The sequence below is a fragment of the Haemaphysalis longicornis genome, unplaced genomic scaffold, assembly GCF_048455015.1.
Source record: "Haemaphysalis longicornis isolate Haplotype H1 unplaced genomic scaffold, Haemaphysalis longicornis Haplotype H1 scaffold_3, whole genome shotgun sequence".
NCBI classification, from domain to species: domain Eukaryota; kingdom Metazoa; phylum Arthropoda; class Arachnida; order Ixodida; family Ixodidae; genus Haemaphysalis; species Haemaphysalis longicornis.
Window position 1 is genome coordinate 187,278,457 of NW_027526335.1, and position 9,638 is coordinate 187,288,094.

Below are 9,638 nucleotides of genomic sequence, written 5' to 3' on the forward strand. Positions count from 1 at the left end.
CGGTATCGACGTTCTACAAAGCACTTCCCAATCCCACTCAAGACTATACGCCAATCGTCAAAGATAAACTAGCTGAGCTTGTTAAAAATAAAACAATAAATGAAACCACGGCTCGTTCCTTGATTCATTTAAGCCCAGTAGCCGATAAATTCTATCTTCTGCTTAAAATTCACAAGGTAAACAACCCAGGGCGCCCCATTGTTTCTGGCATTGGCACTGTTACCGAAAACCTCTCGCGCTTTGTCGATAATCTCATTTGCGACATTCCGCCCAGCTTTCCCTCCTTCATTAAGGATACCAATGATTTTCTCTCAGACATCTCAAAAATTGAAATTCCTGATAACTGCCTCCTGGTCACCCTAGACGTTGCGTGCCTGTATACTCATATCCCCCATGAGGATGGCATCACCGCTGTATCGCTTGCGTATAAGCAGTCATCGTGCGACAAACCAATCGATTCTTCTACTCTCCAAACTTTCCTTAGGCTTATTCTTGAACTTAACAATTTTGTGTTTGATGGAGTTCATTACGTGCAAGTCCGCGGAACGCCAACGGAAACTCGAATCGGACCCAACAACGCCAATATCTTTATGGCTCAGCTGGAATCAAACTTTCTTGACACTCAAAGTTTAAAACCAACGTTCTATAAGAGGTATATTGACGACATATTCATGATCTGGCAGAACGGCGACGCGGAGCTCCTCAACTTCATTGAGGCATTTAACCGAGCCCATCCTACCATTTCCCTTGCTCATCCCTATTCGAAACGCAGTGTAAACTTTCAGGATGTTACCGTTACTACTTCCCAAGGTCGACTTCAAAGTAAACTGTATAGAAAACCGACACACACGCGGCAGTATTTGCACTTCCAAAGAAGCCATGTCAGGCACTGTAAGACAGCAATAACGTACAGGCAAGCCTACCGTTTTGGGAGAATTTGCACGAACCAAGCCGACTTTGACTCAAACTGTCGAGAACTGAAGACCCCCTCCTGAATAAGAAATACCCGGAACAAGTTATCGACGACGCTATCGTGCGAGCCAACCAATTGGACCGTAACGAAACCTGTAAGAAAAAAAACCCGAACGTTAACCCGCAAAGAAACTTAGTTCTAACCCACTCAGCCTCCGCTCCAAGAGTGTCAACCGTACTAAGAAAATATCACAATAACATAATTCAAAGTGAACGGTTCAAAAGCATATTCCCCGAACCACCACGCGTTGTCTACCATAGGCGACTTTTTTAGTAACTCTCGTATCAGACGATCAAGAAAGTGGACGCGAAGGTGGCGACGGCCATCCGGCTCATCAGGAAGGTGTCCACCAGATACGCGGGGATGAAGGAGGCGAGCCTCCTCCGGCTCGTACAGTCGTTTGCAGTCAGCCACGTGGCGTACGTTGCGGTGTTCCACGAGTGGAAGGTGGCGAGCGTCAAAAGCTGGACGCCATCATACGCAAAGCGTACAAGGCGGCGCTAGGGCTCTATACGCACACCAGTACGGAGAAGCTTTTGGAGCTAGGGGTGCACAACACGCTCGATGAGATATCCGAGGCACAGCATACTGCACAGATGGCGAGGCTAGCGCAGACGAGGACAGGGCGCACGATTTTGCAGAGGTTAGGATACCGCGAAAGGGGGTTGCACGGGGACGGGGGCCGGGCGTCGCTGCCGCGTAGGCTGCTCTGCCAGTTGCAGGTGCCGCCGATCCCGAACCACATGCATCCCGAAGTCAACCAAGAGCGGAGGATCGCGAGGGCGAAGGCTCTCACGGCAACACACGCATCGGACAACCGTGCTTACTACGTCGATGTGGCCAAGTACCCGGACAGGCCGGGCACGTATGCGGCGGCCGTAGTTGCGGCTGCCTCCGGGGAGCTGTACACGGCCGGCAGCGTCCGGGTGCGGAGTTCGGAACAGGCCGGGGAGCTAGCCATAGCGTTGGCGCTCACGAACCCGAGGTGTTCAACGGTGATCAGCGACTCGCGGTCGGCGATCATGAACTACGCTACGGGCAGAGTGTCCCCGTGCGCAGTGAGGGTGTGCGGGGCCCTACAACCACGACAGACGCCGGCGACGCTGAAATGGTTCCCGGCACGCGTGGGCCCGGTCAGCACGGGCGAGAACCGCAACGAAGGGGCAGACCGAGCTGCGCGCGCGCTCACCAGTCGCGGCGCGAGCCCGGACCCCCGCCGATGGAAACGGAAGACGACGAGGCGACGCCGCTCACCTCATATAAGGACACTCTGGAGTGGTACAGGGGCAACAGACAGGTGTTCCCGTCGCCCCACCACAGGCTTACGAGGAGGGAAGCGGTGACGCTGCGACAGCTACAAACGTGCGCGATGTGAAGTGGACTCCGTTGATAGCCAAGCAAGTGTGCCCGGACGTGTATCCGAGCCATGTGTGCGTGGTGTATATGAAGGACAGGGCCACGATGGCTCATATCCTGTGGAACTGTAAAGTGAACGACGGTGCTACAGAGACGTTACCGCCGCACCTAGCGGATGCGGTGGAAAGCAAGGACTACGACGTGCACTACAGGACCGTCCAGCAAGTGTTGGAGGCTCTAGAGCGTCAGCGGCCGAAAGCATGTCCCCTCTGTGGCTGGGTGCGTGTAGGTAGCCGATGCCGAGGGACCGACTGACACGGCGTTGGGCAGCGTCAATTTTGCCGGACAATAAAGATGTTTTATCTCTCTCTCTCTCTCGTATCAGCCGACCGGAAACTACTGGTTGCATGCAATGCAATAAACCTCAATGTAAATTATGCCTACACACGACCACTACATAGCGTGCCACCAGCACGGCTTCAGACTACTACAAATATAAAGGATAGCTTCAGGTGTGACTCTCCTAATGTCGTATACCTTCTAGAGTGCACTGTTTGTAGGCAGCAATATATCGGCAAACTGAAAGGCCGTTCCGAATAGGATTGAATAATCACCGCTCTCATGCAAAAAATTGCACTTATTTGCCCCTGTCAAGAGATGTGAACGGTCCCGCTCATGTATTGGAACATCTTAAATTAAAGCAACAATTTTAGAATCCGCTTTCAAAACCTACCATGACCGCGCGGTTCGGGAATCTTATCTTATTTATAACTTTGGGTCAGCTACGCTTGGTATTAATGAAAGTTAGGGAAAACTAACGTGCTTATCCGTCGATTAACATTGGCGACTTCATAAGTTTTATCACATTCTGCATTAACCGTACCCTTGAGTTTCCCATCAGAGTTCGCAGACACTCCCCAAATACAGCAGCGTTATTAGCCTATTGCGCGACTCAACAATGTGATTTCTCCTTGGGAAGGAGGCCGCGTTCCCCCCCCCCCCCCCCGCCTCCGCCCCCCCCCCCTTAATAGCGTTTAACGGTTTGTGAGCTACGGACCCTACCTATTTCCTGTTCAGTTGCTAGCTCTTATACAACGCTCTTTTGTGTACTATATCTATTCTGTCCATCCGCGGGGGGCACACCCAAAACACGTTCTTCGTATTGATCCCTCTGAACCAGTCTCCCCACCAACTGAATACCTCATTGTATACTTTCCCTTTCTTTTGAAACCGCCATTGTCTAGTCTTCGGCACTTGCAGCCCATGCCAGGTACGTTGCCCCGCCGGGGATCAACCTTTACAGGTGCCTTGTAAATAAGACCCCTTCCTCCTTCTCTCCCTCTCTCCTTTTTCTCTTTTTTGTGGTTGTTGTTGTAACATAAGTTTAGCCGGACTGCATGCATACTCTGCGTTTTCAGAACATCTTCCGATCCTTCTCAGCTTTTTCTGCAATTCTATATAAGAAATGTGCTCCAAATGTTCCTGACAGCAAAATAATGTAACTGTACTCTGAAGAAGGCAAGTCCCGTTGCCGCTACGTAAGTAAACGTTCTTTGTTATTGTTCTTGCTGTGTATCCGACTCTTATACTATTCTGGACCGGTATTCTAGACCGGTATTCTGGAGGTCGTGGGTTCAGATCCCACCTGGCGGGCATTTTTTCTCCACTTTCTTATTTTCCAAATTCTTTATCTTGACCTACTACATCCTCCCCTTTGCTTTCCGAGGTTTCCTTTACTGTCAATTATTATTTTTGTCTTGTTTCAACAAGCCCCTCATTTCCTATTCTGATTCGCTACATGCATAGCGAGGGCCTCTGTTCTGGCAGTCTTGGTGCCAGAGGGAGCTTAAGAGGGTTCAACGCTGGTCGACCACTCTTGACACGTCGTAGACGCGCGAGTCACGGCCCGGGGGTTACAAAGAAGGTCCCCTTCACCCCGAGTAGTCCGAGTGGCGCTGGCTACCAACCCCAAGCGCAGGAAAAAAAAACACCTGAAAATAAATACCCCAGAAAGTGGAGGCTAAAGTAGCCCCGCCGGTAGCGTCCCGGGCAGCACAGGACTGTTCGGCCTAAAACAGGCCGGTGTACTTTGGCCGGTGATTTTCTGTCCGGCCGTTTTCCGGCAGCCATGTTCGGCCCATGTCCAAATGTGGGCCTTTTGGCCGTATACGGCCGTACTCCCATGGCTGTCCAACGGCCAGTGTCCGTCGGCCAGTCGACCGGCTTAAGGTCATACGGCCAGATTCCAGCCGTAGGGCTCCGGCCATTCCAAAGCCACCCGTGTACGGCCGAAGTACGTCCGCCGGAGGACAGCCGAGATGCGGTCGTCGGACTCCAGCCGGACTACAGCTACCGGAAATACGGCCGTGCTACGGGAATTGGAGTTCAGCCACAGTACGTTAGCTGTACTGAGGCCGGTCACTGCATGTCGCGCAAGCAGATGACTCATTCGCGCAGTGCAGAAGCAGCACAAACCCAGCATTTTGGGTCCAATGCAGCCAAATCAAAGTGAGCTCGCGCGCAACCACCAGCCGTCAAGCTTTCAGCGCAGCCTTGCTTAATTACCAGCCTCAGTAGACAGCAAAATTCGTTTATTAAACAGTGCTCACAAATTGTCGTTCCTTTAATTGCTGTGCCTCATTTACTGCCGAACACAGAAAATATTCAGTTCTTTGTAGAGCTTGAATAGATGTATTGTCCAGGTCCTGATATCATCTGTGGGGCGGCTTACCTGTAATAAACGGGGAAAGAGGAGGGGGGGGGGCGGAAGGCGCATACTTTAGTGGGTTGAATTTCAGAGAGATAAATTGCGCCGCTTTTAGCCAATTTATTTTAGGGCAATATTCCGGAACACTTTCATGCTATGACTACATAAACTATTTTTATAACAGTTGCTTGACCAATTTTGATGTATATAAAACCGGCGTGAATGCCTTTATACGAAGCGTTTTGGTTCTCAACAAAACACTCAGGAGCATTTAATATAACTCCTTTACAAAAAGTATGTCCAGTTTTTGCCCATTTTTCTTGCAAAGACATTTTCTAGTCGATCAACTTTTCTGATGATCTTGCGCAGGGCTGATCCTAAGAAGGAGCGAACAGGTACTTTCATTTTCAATCTATTTTAATGTTGTTTTCATGAGTATACGTCCACACCACTTAATAGTCCAAAAGAGCTTAATTTTCTTCTAATGTCATACTACGTTCAAAAAATTCTAGACGCGTCGCGAATGACGCCCTGCTTCAGGTGGCTGCAGTTGTATCCCTTTGTGTTCACGCAAGGAAAGGCGTAAAATTAGAGTTACATAATTTGTTTCAAACTAATAACATAGCAATGGTTGCATGTATACGGGAAACCTTGCATACTGCAACGAATAGGGCAATAAATATTTTATTGGTCAAGGTTGAATGCGTAGGGTTCTCAACCCGTCGGAGGCAAACTTGCCCCTCTGGAATTTTATTTATTTATTTTTTTTATTATTTTTATTTATTTATTTATTTTTATTGATTTATTTATTAATCGTTTTATTTATTTATTTATTTATTTATTTATTTATTTATTTATTTATTTATTTATTTATTTATTTGATGCCTGCTTGCCTTTGCATGCATTACAGAAGGGAGATACATAACACTAAGCATTAAATATGAGACAAAATAACAAAATAATTCTACAAAGCGCGCTGAAAATCTTCAATATAAACAGTTAATACAATCATACGTCGAAGATAATTACACTGCAGTATTGATGTAAAATAAAATGAACCGCGCAAGGCATCACCTTTAAAGGAAAGTTAATAATTTTTCTTTAAGCTAGCGGTCCCACTTTGCGATATGTAGAATGGCGCTTGGACATACTTCTCCCCTTCTACAACAGTTTTCGAATGATAGATATTACGAAAAAAGTTAAACCTGTGGTTTCGTCTGTGATCTTTCACGTCCTGCCATTTCAGTTTATTTTTACTTTCTCTCATGCTAAGTTGAGCGTGCCAATTACCTAATACGAATCGCACTGACATATTCTGTATGTTTTCGAGCGTATCAACGAGCTCTTTGGTGTAGGGATCCACGAAAACACATGCGTACTCCAAGATTGAGCGCACATGAGTTAAATACGGTTGTTCTTTTCAGTTAGATGGAGGTTCACTGAAATTTCGTCTCAGAAAGCCAAAAACATATGCAGCTGTAACTTTTACGGTGTGCACCTGCCTATTTAACCTCTAACCACTCCCTAAATAAACTCCTAGGTATTTATATTCCTCGGCCGTTGTCACAGCAGCATAATTTACGGTATACGTATCCAATTGGAATGAAGGTTTTCTTGTAAAGGTGCCGTTAACAGACTGTTTAACATCCAAAAACTTTTCTGAATCAGCACACCAGGATGTTATTAAATGCGAATAAAGCTGCAGGTATACGGAATCACGTTCATTCGCTAAAGTCCGGTTAACTACACAGTACTTTTGAACAAAGCTATAGGACCAACAATGCAAAAACCGATTCATTCAGCTCATAGGATGTAATGTACTACGCAGAGGGTGATATGCAACACCATCATTTGCTTTTCTGCAGTCCAAGAATATACAGTCAACCACTTTAAGCTTATATATTTCAAGAGCCAAATCGTGCGTGAACTCAACAAACTGCGTTGAGCAAGAAAATCCTGACAAAAGCCGTGTTTGCTAGGATGCTGGCGATTATGTTTACCCAAATGAGTCATATCCCAAGAGTGGCTAAGCTCACCTTCAAACATCGGAACTAAATTAACAGCTAGGCTTCGTCAGTGACAACGCTCTGTTGTTATCGCAAATTTAAAATATTTTTTTTCTAAATAGGCAGTCATAAAATCCCCAGAAGTAACATAGTGCAGGCCATGAAGTTGATCCTACCAATGCACGAGCGAGTCTCTTCTACGTTTATCACCAACAACATAGTGCAACATTGCTTGTCGCAGTTTAATTGTAAGCAGAATAACTTACGCTTTTGCTCCCACTTGCCTTTCTTTGGTTGGGAGTCCTTGACATGGTGGCGGTTTAGCTCCTGCGTAGTTGCCGCTTGCTCGACGCCCTTGAAGGCCAGTTATTTTGGTGAACCATCTCCATCTCGGATCGGACATCTCTGGCGGATCGATGTCTCCAATGCTCTCCATTTCTTGAGCGGGCGAATAGCCTCGAGATGATGCGTCGACGAAGCCGGCGGCAGAAGCGTGGTAGCGGCGATGACTGGCGAGGCTTAGCTCACCCGTCGGTGTGGCACAGTCTTCTTGTGGCAATAAATGACATTTCGATGGCCTAAAAGGTTCCCTGCTAATGTCCAGTGAGTCCATGCACCTTGCCCGTTCACCGAGAACACTCATTACTGTTTGACAAACGATGTTCGTTCATTTAAAACGTAGAAACACGGAGCGGATGAAAAACGCGTCCGCGTCGTTCGGCTCCCTAACGGCTTTTTGTCCCCCCAGGAAAACACCGGTCGGTCTCCTTCCAAACACGTCTGTGCATGAATTCTCGGCGCCCAGGCGCGAGCCGTTGTTCGGCTGTATGCCGTTTGCCGAAAAAAGGACGTATAACCAGATACCTTACGTAGGCCGGTCTCCTCTTGAACACCGGTTGCCAAATATTCTGTTGCCATTCGCTTGCCGTAATTCGGCCGAGGACAGCTAACCGAATGCAAAACGTATATTCTGGGGCCCTACGTCCGCCGGACGCGCGGTTCACCGTTGAAACAACGAATGCACGGCAGCCGCGCTCCGGCCGGTCTCCTTTCGAACACCAACTGCCGCAAGAATACGCATATTCTGTGGCCGGTCGCCTGCCGTGCTTCGGCCGATTACCGCTTCCCGAAGAAAAAACGGATGCCCTAAGGCCGTACTTCGGCCGTTCTCTTTCTCACCATTGGCAGCCGTAAGAGAACTGAATATCTGGCAGCCGGTTAGCTGCCGTTGTGCGTCCGAACACGGGCGGACGGAAAAATGCCGAAGCGCTGGTTGCCGAATGTTGGCCGTTCAATGCATGATCAGTGGCTGCCAGAACCTGGATGCTGGCCGGACATGCCAGAAAGCGGCCATAGACGGGCCGGTCTTGGGGCACACTTTCTGTGCCGCCTGGGGTAGTGGTCATCGCACTATCGCACTGGCGGGCATTTTTACTCCACTTTCTTATTTTCCAAATCCTTTATCTCGACCTACTACATCCTCCCCTTTGCTTTCCGAGGTTTCCTTGACTGCCCATTATTATTACTGTCGTATGTATATATATATATATATATATATATATATATATATATAGTAAGGAAATGAGGGGCTCGTTGAGGAAATACAGAAAGATAGGTCAGCAGTCTACAACGCCAAAGGAGGCATAGGGGTGTGGTTAGGCTCTTTTCTTTTTCACTACGGTTAATGAAGTAAACATTTTTTTTAATATACAGAAGAAAGAAAGAAAGAAAAACACGCGCCCAGAGTGGGGACCGAGCCCACGCCTTTCGATTACATGTCGAATGCCTTACCAATTCGGGTATCTGGGCGACTGTGTTCTCCTTCACTTTCTGGGCTATTTATATTTCCTAGAATTGTATCTGACGCTTGAGGGTGGTAGCCAGCGCCACTCTGACTACACGGGGAGAAGGGGACCTTCTTTTCAACCCCCGGGGCGTGACTCAAACGTCTACAGCCTGTCATGAGCGGGTAACTGGCGGGAAGCCCTCTTATCCTACCTAGGCATCAAGGCTGCCAGAACCGAGACCCTCGCTAGGCTTTCGCAGAATAATATAGTAAGGAAATGAGGGGCTCGTTGAGGAAATACAGAAAGATAGGTCAGCAGTCTACAACGCCAAAGGAGGCATAGGGTTGTGGTTAGGCTCTTTTCTTTTTCACTACGGGTAATGAAGTAAACATTTTTTTATTATACAGTAGAAAGAAAGAAAGAAAAACACGCGCCCAGAGTGGGGACCGAACCCACGCCTTTCGATTACATGTCGAATGCCTTACCAATTCGGCTATCTGGACGACTGTGTTCTCCTTCACTTTCTGGGCTATTTATATTTACTAGAATTGTATCTGACGCTTGAGGGTGGTAGCCAGCGCCACTCTGACTACACGGGGAGAAGGGGACCTTCTTTTCAACCCCCGGGGCGTGACTCAAACGTCTACAGCCTGTCATGAGCGGGTAACTGGCAGGAAGCCCTCTTATGCTACCTAGGCATCAAGGCTGCCAGAACCGAGACCCTCGCTAGGCTTTCGCAGAATAATATAGTAAGGAAATGAGGGGCTCGTTGAGGAAATACAGAAAGATAGGTCAGCAGTCTACAACGC